General features: G+C 40.9%; 1 long non-coding RNA gene across 6 annotated transcripts; it reads left to right on the top strand.

Moving 5' to 3' along the window:
- Window positions 3,575-10,211, top strand: LOC109710119. 6 transcript variants are annotated; one of them, XR_002216298.1, is made up of 6 exons: window positions 3,575-4,294; window positions 4,510-4,882; window positions 4,978-5,054; window positions 5,143-6,430; window positions 6,725-6,947; window positions 10,007-10,211. It is a non-coding gene; the product is annotated as an uncharacterized LOC109710119 (long non-coding RNA). The 6 variants fall into 6 exon arrangements; XR_002216301.1 differs by having other exon boundaries at window positions 3,575-3,943; window positions 4,098-4,294; window positions 4,510-6,430; XR_002216302.1 differs by having other exon boundaries at window positions 4,510-4,692; window positions 4,978-6,430.

Raw genomic sequence — 12,943 nt, 5'->3', positions numbered from 1 at the left:
AGTTACGGGACAAAAGGGTAGACCTCAAATCTCAACTACAGCTGATACTTAAGGAGGAAGAAATTCTCTGGAAAACGAGAGCGAAACAGCACTGGCTGAAAGAAGGTGACAACAACACTAATTTTTTTCATGCGGTGGCAAATGGTCGGATGCGAAGCAATTCGATAGAGTTTATCGAAGATGACTCGGGCAGACAAATACATAACGGCTTTCAATGGAGAGCCTATTTTTTTCAGTCCTTCAAACAACTGTTTGGGCGGGAAGATGAAGGTCCTTCATCAACGGGAGATTGGGGTGATTTATATCGTGCGGATGTCCTTGTAGACCTGGAAGCCCTTACTACTCCTTTTACTCTTGAAGAGGTTAAGAAGGCTACTTTTCAACTGGGCAGCGATAAGGCACCCGGACCGGACGGCTTTCCTCTTATTTTCTTCCAACACTTCTGGGAGACGGTTAAGGAAGACATTTTTAATATCTTCAAAGATCTACACAATAATACTCTTACCACGACCTCGACGGATTATGCTTATGTATGTCTCATCCCGAAAAAGGAAGGAGCGTGTCAAGTCAAAGACTTCCGACCGATAAGCCTCATAAATGGAATACAAAAAATCATATCGAAAGTACTGGCGAACAGACTTGCGGCCATTTTACCGGCGATTATTTCTCCGGCCCAGTCGGCCTTTTTGAAAGGTCGTCTACTAGCTGACTCTTTTGTCACGGCAAGTGAACTCCTGAATTGGTCTGCTAAATCAGGTAAGGAGTGTGTCAGTATTAAAGTCGATTTTGAGAAAGCTTACGACAATGTAAGCTGGAACTTCCTGCATAGCATAATGAGATGGCTCGGGTTCAGTGAGACTTGGTGGTCATGGACGGAACAATGTATTTGTAATGCTAAAGTCGCCGTGTTGGTAAATGGATCGCCAACTTCGTGGCTCAAAACAAGGAAGGGATTGAGACAGGGAGACCCGCTTTCCCCCTACCTGTTCATTTGGTGGCCGATTGTCTCGCCAGGATCACGGAAGTAGCAAGGAACAATAACCTGATACAGGGAATTGGTCCTACTGCTAATTGTCAAACGGTACTCCTCCAGTACGCAGATGATACTTTATTTTTCTCTGAGCCTAAAAAGGCTGCAATGCGGAACCTGCTGTTCCTCTGGAAAATGTTTGAATGGGCCTCAGGTCTCAAGATAAACACGAATAAAACGGAACTAATCTACTTGGGACCCAACGCTAGTAGAGCTAGTAGACTCGCTGACATTTTGGGCTGTAGAGTTGGCAAGCTACCATTTCGATACTTGGGTTTGACACTCCACACCAGAACCCTTCGGAAAGAAGATTGGGTACCGATTATCAACCGTATCGAGTCACGCATAGAGGGTTGGAAGGCAAAACTACTTTCACACGGGGGAAGACTTATCCTGGTAAACTCAGTACTATCGAATCTACCACTTTTCTACTTCGCTATTTTGAAGGCACCGCAATGGGTGCTGAACCGTGTAGAAGCCTTGAGAAGATCCTTTTTCTGGAAAGGCAGCTCCAAGATTACAGGGGGTTCATGTCTTATTGGATGGAAATCAATCTGTAAAAGCAAAAAAGAAGGGGGACTAGGAATCAAAAACATGGAAGCAATGAATATGGCTCTTTTAACCAAATGGTGGTGGCGCTTCTTCAAAGAGCCGCATCTGCTATGGGGGAGACTGATTAAATCTTTATATTATACCAGAAGAAGACCGTTACACGAGGGAAGAGCCTTCAGACCACATTCCCAGTGGTGGAGAAGCGTGATGAGATGTCGAGAAATGTTCAAATGTTGGGTTTCGTACGGGCTCGGCGACGGAAATAATATCAGCCTGTGGTCAGATATTTGGATTGAAGAAACCCCACTGAGTACTAGATTTTCAGGAATCTACTCTACTGTTGTCAACAAGGAGGCCACTGTTTCAAAATGCTGGAGTGAAAATGGGTGGAGATGGCGTTTTATAATCAGAAGACTCGATACAAATGCTGAAAGTGTCTCCCGCCAGCAGAGGATAATGTTCAAAAACCTGCTTTATCAGCATAGACCATCGGACACACCAGACTCAATCAAGTGGAGATGGACTACGGATCAAATCTTTACGGTCAAATCCCTTTACGAGTTCATCACCGATGCAGGCCACAGAGACGCTCTGTATATCCACCTCTGGAAGCTCAGAATCCCGGTCAAAATCAAGATTTTCATTTGGATCCTCCTGCGTAAGAGACTACTCACCGCGGACAGAATGATCCGAAGGGGGGGCGAGGTGGATCAGCATTGCAATTTTTGTGTCTTACTAGCAGAAACCTGCGATCACCTTTTTAGGGAGTGCGTATTCGTCAGATACCTTCTTATCTGTACGGGAATTTCAAATACAAGCGATTCGGAAGCAGGGGATGTCCGGCGAATATGGGCAGAGACATCTAACATTCAGAACGCCGTGTTGAGAGCGAAAAGCCTAACTCGTTTGGCGGCAATCTGGTGGGTGGTATGGAACGAGCGGAACAACACGATCTTTTGTGAAAGGAGCCCCAATGCGACTCGGGCTCTTGAACGAGTCACTTCCTTGACCAGAGACTGGACCGAGGTCCTGTGACCTTTCTTCTGAACGAGGAGAGAGGCCTTGGGAGTAGGTATTCTTATCTACTCCGCTTTTCCTTTTCGTATCTTTTGTGTAACGGTAAGTTCAGAGTAGCTGTTATTTGTTTTTTTCATCTTTCTAGTAACCTTCGTGTTCGCCTAGGAGGCCCTGGCTGTCTCCAATATGTACGCTTAGTTCATTTCTCGTAATGAATGAAGCAGGTAGCTTGCTACCTATTTCTCAAAAAAAAAAAAAAAAAAAAAAAACTGTCAAGATATTCTGGGACCAAATGGTGGGTGCAACTTATTTTTTTAAAAAAATTATAGTAAAAAAATTGCATTTAACTTTTTAAATTATTTTTCCTAGTAAAACAAATGCATAAATATGTTAGGTTGCAAATAGTTCATCATCCTCTCATATGATCTTTCACATAGAAATGCTATTTTACAAAACTTAAAAGATGGCAATCATATCAACTAATAGTAATATTAGGGGAATGGATAGAAGGGACCATTTCCTATTAATAATGGTCTATAGGTGAGGGCATCTGCATGCATTCTCCCGCAAACAATATGGTCATCAAAAGAGGACGTGGATGTGTGTTGTCATTCGGCTGGACCAAATTGGGTGCACCACTCGCCGTCAATCAACCACGCCACCCTAGTCCTAGATGAACTGTTCTAGAAAAATATAAAATTACTATTTTTCGGAATGACTATCGTTCTAATTGTGGACGACATGTCTGGACAGTGTTGGGATGAGGCGAAATTGAATTGGATGCGAAATTGATATCGCAAATTATTTTGATTTGGGATTTAGTTTTTTTAACTAGTGCAGTTTTTATTAAGTTGTGCTTAAGGCACATTTTATGCGAGTGCCAATCGCCCTAAATAGGAAAGTTTGGACTGCAGTGGTTGGCTGGGAACTAACTGCATTTCCTTTTCTTTCTTCAGTGGTTGGCTGGGAACTAACTGCATTTCCTTTTCTTTCTTTCACTCTTCTTTTTCTTGTTCCCCGGTGCCTTGCTCCCAGCGCAGGATATCAGCAGCAGCAAAGTAGGTGCAGTAGTAGCATTGTGTCAACTATTAGCAAGTCTTCTTCTCCTCCTCCTCTCTCCCTCCTTGCATTTTTTTCCCCTTTGCGCACCCTGCTGTTTCCCTCACTACGCAGCCTATAAGCAATAACAAGCCAGCAAGAGTGATAGCAGCAAATCAGCAGCAGCTGCTGCAATCGGAGGCCAAATTGGCCTAATTGTACCTTTGCATTGCTCAATTGGAGCTTGCTCGAGCTGTAGATGATGGAGAAGAGCTTGGGGATAGGTTTCTTGCTGCTGGATTAGAGGTAGGTTGATGTGATTTAGAGGATTTGTGGGGAAATTGGATTTTTGGTTTGTTTCGTTAGAATTTTGATTCTAATTTCTATTCCAGCATCATTTGTATTTGGATTAGTGATTTCTTGAGTCTTACTACTTACTTTGGAGCTGAGGAACTTGTAGGACTTTGGTTTCAGCTGGATTCAAAGTTAGTTGGAGGCGAATTGAGGTAACATTGGGGATTGAGCTGAAATTTAGCTTAGTTGTTGGTTTCGATGGAACTTCTCTTGATTACTTCATTTATCTGAGATTCTGGTGGGTTGAAAGTGATCTTACTTTCCTCATTTGCTGGTTGGGATCTTGTTGTAGCTGAATTAAAGGTTAGTTAAGTGGATTTTGCTTTATGGAGTTCCTCCCCNCCCCCCCCCCCCCACAACCTATTTAGCTTTTATGCTGATTTTTCATGTTCTTAATCTAATCCCGACTCTTTGGTTGAGCATAGTTGGTGTTTATTGGTTATTTTCAGTGTTTAGGAGCTAAGTATCAACCTGATTAAGTAACTCTCCCTTTGCTCTCTTTATTTCTCTCTTTGCAGGCTAGTTCTTATGCAAGCGGTGCGACAACACCATCAAGCTGCTAGTAGCAGCCGCATGCTGCCAGCAGCAATGGCAGCAGGGCAGCAGCCAATTGGAGGCTCCAATTCCGAAATGAAAGTTGTTTAGAATGAGGGAGGGACTAGTGAAGTTCAGTCTACAGGTTTTTCTAGCTGGAATTGTAGGTAAGTAGAGGTGAAATAGTGAGAATTGGAGTGATTGGTGCTTATGAACTGAAATTCGGATTTCATTGGTTCATCGTTAATTTCTGCACCCATTTCTCCCAACTAACCTTCAAGTTACTGTTATGAGTTCCTGAGGGTTCTCTTGTGGAGGAGATGAACTTGTGGACTAATCCTTTCCACCGAATTTCAAGTTAGTTGACTCAAAATTGATGTAGTTCTACTCCTTGAGCTGAAGTTGAGTGTTTATATGGATTTTAGTTATTCTTCGTTGTTCGATTCTTGTAGCTAAGCCTTGAATGGCTCCTGGTCAATTTCTTCTTCCTTTTCCTATGGATATGGTGTTCCCCTAGCTGGTCGACAAGGTAATTTGGGTTAATTTTATCAAAATCATAAGTTCATTACTTGGTTTACATATGTAGTTGAATTTCGGTCCTAGTATTGCACTTGTAGCATTCCTGCTGATTTTGAGGATTCGTTGAAGTTAGTCCTCACTGAAGTAGCAGTATTCTTGCTCATTTGATCCAGCCTCAGCTGATTTCGGAGGTAAACCGAGTAAATTTTAATCCAAACTCTGATTTTGATACTGAATTGCAATATTAGTAATTTCCTCGAACCCTGATCACATAACATAATTTTCTACCAAATTCCGTGGATCATGCTGGAATTTTATTGAGCTTTAGACATCTAGAAGTAAGCTTGAGTTGGTGGGATCCTTGCCATGGTTGGATTAGCAATCGAAGTGGGTTAATGTCTACCGAAATCTTTGAAATTTCTCTTAAGGAATTCCTCCTATGTTCTAGAGATATTAGCATGCATTCTTTTGTATTGATCATCATGTTTAGTAGATCGAATTTATAGATTTGCATGCCTTCATATGAGATCGAAATTTAGAGCTTACTCTAATGATTTTAGATGAATTTTTATATGCTGAATTGGAACTTGACTTAGGAGAAAACTTTCCAAACCTACACACTTAACTTTTCTAAAAAGTTAACAGATTAAAATTCAGGAGCTGGTTTCACCTTGTTATCATCGTTGTTAGTGCGTTGTGGATACTTCGACTAGTGTATGTTGAGATTACGCTCGTGCTGAGATGCCGAGCCCACTTTTACGGCAGAGTTGATATTGTTTTGTGTCGATGGGTGTTGTCCGAATTGACGATGGACCCGGATCTCTACTTTACGCATCAAATTGTGCCTAGGGCATGTGAGCCTTGATTCTTAGACTTGTTTGACCTATTTGCATCGATTATAGCTTGTGGTTACTTTATTGAGCTTGACAGGTTCGCAATTTACTTAGTTAGGTCGAGCCCACGAGTGTCTCTCCGGAGTTTGGCTTTTGTGCATCGCAGTGATCTCGATTGGGCACCGTACTTGGACCGGGCACCCCTGCGGGTAGTGTATGGTGTAGCTTAGGGCATAGGTTGGACGGGCCAATTGACAGTCCCTTGGATTGGGTCAGTGTTGACTGTTTCTCAAATAGCGGTGTGTAGGTACATAGAGAGCATGACATGAATAGTGGTAGGTAGTGACCTTGTAGCTGTAGAATTTCTTCCAGCTTATTCTCTTGTTTTTCTTAACTACCAGCTATACTGTTTGTCTCGTAGACTTAGTGGATAGGCTGTTAGGGTCGGAGACGGTACCCACTGAGTACTATTTTGTTTTACAGTAGTTCTTACACCCGTTGTTACCACTTATTCTTGCAGAGCCATCGGTTGCTGCTGCTGCTTCTGATCGAGGTAAGGGAGTCACGAGTTAGATCCCTGTCTACTCTGGTCGTTGTGCTAGAGGAGTACCCCTTTTTGGAGATATTTACTTTTTGTAGCTATGTACATACAGTTATATATATATATATATATATATATATATATATATATATATATATATATATGAGGAGAGATGAGGATGTATTTCTTATGTTATTGTATTCAGTGGTGTATTTTGGATACATGTATGTATAGTTGGCTTTATGTATATATTTTCAATTTTAGCAGCTCTGTTGCTCTCTTATAGTTGTACTTAAACTTTTGCAGGTTCAGCTATCGCTTTGTATACATAAAAAATTTCTATGTATACGGCGAATCTGTTGGCGAGCCCAGGAGAGCTAAAACTTGAGTCGTGACACTAGAAGTGTGAATAGGAGCTCCATCTTTTTCCTCTTTCTCAAGCCTCTAAGATGGGAGATCATGGTGGGGGTTTCGATGTGAAGATCTCGCCCACTTTTAGCTTATTGTTGGGAGAAGCTCCAAAATAAAGGTGAGTTGACGCTTGATCCGTAGTTTAGTATTTAAGGGTTTTCATTTTGATACCCAACCTCTAGGGAGTTTAGATGATGTTTTCAGCTCGATATCAAAACACATATTGAAAGCCTTCAAGGCCATTTTTGCTTGGGCTTCCAAAGGGCCAAGCATGTAGGAATGTATGAGGCAGTCTTTGCCTTCTTGGAGCTTTCTTAGTCGTAAATCATCTCGAGTGATTTGGGGGAAAACTTCTATTTTCGGCTCAATCTCACTAGAAATAGATCTAGGAGTTTTTTTTCAAGTTCCCTATGAGTTGGTTTTTGCTCTTCCACCACCTTGAGAAGTTGAAAAAGTATTCTAGATGAATGGCTATTGCAACCTCGTGAAATACATAATGTTGTTGCAGCTGGGAATGCAGCCTAGGAGGCTTGGTTCTGGAATCTTGAACCTATGATTCAAAACCAACTTAGTGAAACAATGTAAGGTTGTTCTGGTGTTGCGAAACCTTATGATGGGTTCGAGAACCATTGAGTGATTCTAGATCATCAACATTAGATTCTAAAACTTGACGCCCTTGAGACTTAAAGATCAATTTCTATGAGTCAGTTTGGCTAGGAATTGGATTCTAGTGACTTGTTTGACCCGTATGTGCTCCTTCTAGCCCCAAGCAAGATTCAAGGAGCTGTGAACACGCCGCAGTCGCCGAGTTAGGATTTCAGGTGGGTGCTCAATTTGATGTGGGTCTAGTGCAGCCCTCATGACCTATTCTTCCCTCTCACCCTTTTTCTATTGAAGAGGACATAGCAAATGATTCATTGCATTCTTGCTAGTCTCACATATCTACTACTTAGAATACTTGTTTATCTACCCATGATAGGTTATTGTGACAGCATGTGTTACGACAAGCGCACAACCGGAAACGAAAATGGCGAATACAAAATAAACAAACCACAAATAAAAATAGAAGAACACACAAATTTACGTGGAAAACCCTTTGAAGGGAAAACCACGGGCGAGGGAGGAGAAAACTTCACTATCCAAAAGGGAATACAATGTTCTTTTGTACAATCAACCACAATCTATCGCCTCTAGGGCAAAAAACGAGAAAGGAAACTCTTAATGGATTTCGGATCCAATCTGATCCGTACCACGGGGGGTCCGCTACCCACCACAGACATTCATTTTTCCTTAACAATTTTATTTTCAAAAGTTGCGAAACTGTCGGCGAGTCGAAGTCCCGAACTGAAGTCGATTATCAATTTCGAGTCACATCTAACAGCAAGCTTAGTTGCATACACATGTTGTAGCTTTTACTTAGGAAGCATGTTAGATAAACTCGAACACATTCATGATGTCTGTAGAACGCAGCGGAAGTATTGGTTCGTACCTTTTGTGGAAGCGATTCGCGCAACAACGCGATGAGCCCGGATCGTTTAGATTGATTCACGTGTCCTCGGATCGTCCTTGAATGTCTTCTCACGCTCCACGAACTCGCGGTGGATCGAACTACAAACGAGCGCGATCGCAAATCCACCGTGCAAGTCCCTCTAGAATAATAGGTTAATGGAGGAAGTGGTTTCTCTCTATTATTTTCTTATTCTCTCTCTTTTTCCGTTCTTTTTTGTGCATCGTTTCATGTGGGATCGCCCGTCTATTTATAAGGAATTCCAAAATCCTAATAGCGTTAGAGATAAGACCAAATCGGTTATTATTTGTTATCCTAATATGATTAGATTTATCTCTAATTAGCTTTCCAATTTGAAAGCGAGATTAATCCTAATCCAATTAGATAACATAATATCCGTCGGATCGAACCCGCTTATGGGCGTACCTGATTCGATTTAACCGAATGCCAACATCTCCCATTTAGAATAACACAATAGCAGTAGTGCTGGCTAGAGTGGTCGTTATCGTTGTTGGGGACATGGTATTTGGTTTTTACTGCTACCATTGCAGTTGGTCACAGAGAAGGAATGGTAGTAGTGATTGACCATTGGCCCGAGATTGAAAAGTTGGGACCTTACCCGAGACCGAAGGGTTAGGGCGCTGGAGTGGGTTGTGGGACAACAATCACATGTGTGGAAAGATAGCGTGTTTAGTCATGACATCCATTTCATAGTCATTGTTGTTGCTTCAGTACTTCGAATATAGGGCATTGTTAGATGGGATTAATTGCCTATGTGAGGTTATGATGAACATGCTAGGTGGGAGAAAAATCACACGTGTGGAAAGATAGCATGTTTAGTCATGATACCCATTCCGTACTCATTATTGTCGCTTCAGTACTTCACATAAAAGACATGCTAAATGGGATTAATTGCCCTCGTGAGATTATGATGGAGCTATAGTAGTAGTACTTGTTGTGTTAGCCTGAATAGGTAGTTGTTGATCACTCTAGTTGTAGCTTTGAGTTTTACCTATTGCTGCTGTTGCGCCTGACTATAGAACATGCAACTACAGTTTGCAAAGATGATATTGGTTGTAGACAGATCTGGGTGATTGTTTTCCTATAGTTCAAGCCAGTCCCAACTCTATCTATAGCATGGCAACCAAGTAACCAGTATGGGTTTGTCGATAAGAGGGTGGCAACTGGGTAGCCAGTCTTGGCTCTCTGTCCACAAAAATGTGGCAACTGGGTAGCCAATTCATGCTGTTTCCACTCGGTGGCAAATGGGTAGCTAGTCCTACCTCTTTCGACTTGAAGATGGCAACAGGATAGCCAGTCTCGACTCTATTCATTAAAAAAGTGGGAACCAAGTGGCTTGTCCTGGCTCTATCCACGACGTTGCTTTTGGTTAACTAGTCCTTTGGATAGCTAGGATATGATAGAGATAATTTCTTGGCTACAAGAATTGGTTGGCGTATAGTATATATGTACACTGCCTTCTTTGTTGTAGTTGAGGAAACACTGCTCCTTGTATTGTGTAGTATTCATTACCATCTCCTTCCCACTTATATTGTTACTATTATCTTCTTTGTCAGCTGGCTGGCTGGGGGACAGTTGGCCTATGACGGCTTACTGTACCCATGGTAAACTTTATAATTTCTCTTCTGATTCTTAGTGTTGCTTTTCAGGTGTGTCATAGGGAGTGAGGCTTGCGTGCTAGCTAGATTAGCTTCAAAGGGTTTACATGTTGGTTCATTTTGGGTGAAAGAAAAATTGTACCTAAGCCCTAATGAATAAAGTTCTTGTAATTGCGAATCTCAACATGTTTTGTAAACAGATACTTTATTTTAGCATTTGAAATTGTTAATCGTGGGTTATAGCATATCATTTACGACAAATGCAGTTGCTTGTACTTATGCCGGGTGGGCATAGAGGTCAAGGCTGGTATATATGTGGTGGATCTAGATGTGCGCCTAGTTGGCTTCCGCGTCGAGGCGTGACATTCTCGGACTCTGCCGCAAAATGATTTGCAGAGAGAAGGAACAAAACATTGATTAGTATGGGTTAAGCCATTGATAGTGCAAGCAAACTTTCAAATATAGCATATAGCACTTTAGTATAGCATGAATTGTAGTTTGCTATCTTGTGCTTTTCAAATGTAGCATTGTGCCACCCTATTTGTTGATAATTCTTTTGGTGAAATGAAAATAGACCACAGAGTTGTAAAGAGCAACTTTTCAAAATCATGGGGCAGTAAAATGCAAATGGACTAATCTATGGGAGATTTAGTTGATGTTTACTTTATTTTTATTTTGTAGCGGTAGTTATGATATTTATGCAATTTTGGAGATTGCATGAAAAATCACCTCTAAACATACTTGGCTTAGTTACATTGGGCCTTAAATTAGAAATTTAATTCTTTATTGGAATGACCACCTCTTTAATAGGATGCCCAACCAAAGATGTGCCTACAATGTGAAAAATAGAATCCCTAACTAAATCAATAATCTTATTTCTGTTTTCTAACTGTCAAAAAAGCAATCACCTCAAAAAGAAAAAAAAAAAGAAAAAAGAAAAAAGAAAAAAAGAATGAATGGCTGGAGAGCTCCTCTACTTTATCTCATTTAGTTTCCAACACATATACAGGTCTTCCTTACAATGTTAACAACTTTCTCAACCCAACCTTATTTAGCTCTCACTGACTCTTTCGTTGTATCTCTCCCTCCCATCCTCGCTCTTGCTCTCTCGCCCCCTCTCTCTCCCCCGCCCTTCCCACCCCCACCAACCACTAATAGAATAAGACAATTAAACAAATTTTGTGTATATAAAATTTTCTTTCAGCTGCACCCACCAATCCAAACCAAGTGATCCAAAGATGTATTCTGCCAAGACAACGGTGATCGTGGTTGCTGTCTTCATTGCCTTCGTCATCTTGATGTTATATCTTCCATCCGAGGTCAACTTAACTGAAGCTGTCTTTACGATGGAACTTGACAACTTTCAGCACCTCTTTATCTTGAATAACCTACGGGAAATTTGGGAGAGTAATATTGAGCTCCATTGTTGGGCAGCACGCACAGACCATGATCTCGGTGATGGAATTTGGAATGACAACATCATTGTTAAGAATGGGGCAAGAGCCAACATCACCTTACCTAAGCTGAATGATATGCAGACATTACAAGTGTATTGCAACTACAGTGGATCCAACGGATGCTGGGCCAATAGATTACAAATCTTTTCTTCCCCAAGCCATGACAACTATTTCTGTAGCAATGAGAGATTTGGCTGCATTGTTGAATTTGGTGAAGATGGCAGCGTCGAAAAGAGGTACGGCACTCTCATGGATAAAACTTTCTTAGGATATGTGCCTACAAAGAATAATACGAAGAAAAATTGCTTGGGGCTCATCTGTCTTCCTAAGTCCTGGAACCGTGTTATTGGAGAAGAGAGTTGTTGTCAAAACTATTTAAATAAAGAATGTTAGGAGTTTACATGATTTCATCGCTCCTTCTCTCTCTCTCTCTCTCTTTCTCTCTTCCCCTCTGTTCCTCTCCCTCTCCTACCTAGTATTTGTTAGAATGATATAAATAATATGAGAACGCCATCTTGATGTAAATTTGTTATCAGTATGGCATTGAATTGTTGGTCACCACTATTAAGGATAATCAAGAATATTTGAACATTCCAAGAACCAACTTTCAGATATATTGTTATTTTATTTCTATCAACGAGCATCACAATGAACTCTCAAAATAAACAACCTTATAAAAGTAAAGGATAGGGTTTTTAACTCATTGTCACCATAATAAATGTTAATCTAGATAGCAAGAAACGCTTGCCATAAAAAACTCAATAGTTTGGTTTATTTAATACCGCCAAATTGGAAAAGAACTCATTAATACTATTTAGTACTCAGGTGTGTTAAAATTGTTTTCATGATCACTTTAATACTCCCTAAATAATGTTGAAAATTCACGGAACTTGCTTCCTAAAAAGTTCATGTAACAACCTAGCTAACTTGTATCAGCAACTTTTGGACCAAACCACTAGACCGAAATTCTTAAACTGGATTACTAAAATTACAGTGGTAATTTTCGTATACTCAAACATAATCTCATTTCTTTCCAAAACACGAGTATTTGTTAAACCCCAAGAACACACCCCTGCCCCCAGCCACCTTTCACCTCTCCTATTTAGACTATGTCATCTTTGTCAAATCAAATCACACACATAATTTAGAATGACCAATCAATGTGAGATTCAAAAAAGTGCCTCTATGCATGATATCAAGTGGTGACTCTCACGATGTCCAAGTTTACCACTTTGTCTCATACAACACTTAGGTCTCATACTTCTAGTTGGTACTCTACGCAAAATATTAATGACCCCATACTACGGGTTGGCAACTACTCTTACTCAAAATATAATGACCCAACTATGATGCCTTGGTTCCCGAGGGAGAACCCATCCTAGAACTACTCTAGTCAATCCTCTTAAACTCTTGGGTCTAGCTACCATCCAAATATTTTTTTACTAAGAGGTTTAGCACTACTATATTTTCTATATAGAATTATTCCAAATCTTGGGTTGTCCCCCCCCCACCCCTAAACAACATTACACCG

Source organism: Ananas comosus, linkage group 1 (genome assembly GCF_001540865.1).
Source record: "Ananas comosus cultivar F153 linkage group 1, ASM154086v1, whole genome shotgun sequence".
NCBI lineage: Eukaryota > Viridiplantae > Streptophyta > Magnoliopsida > Poales > Bromeliaceae > Ananas > Ananas comosus.
Note: the sequence above shows the minus strand (reverse complement) of the source record. Positions and strands in the feature narration are given on the sequence as shown.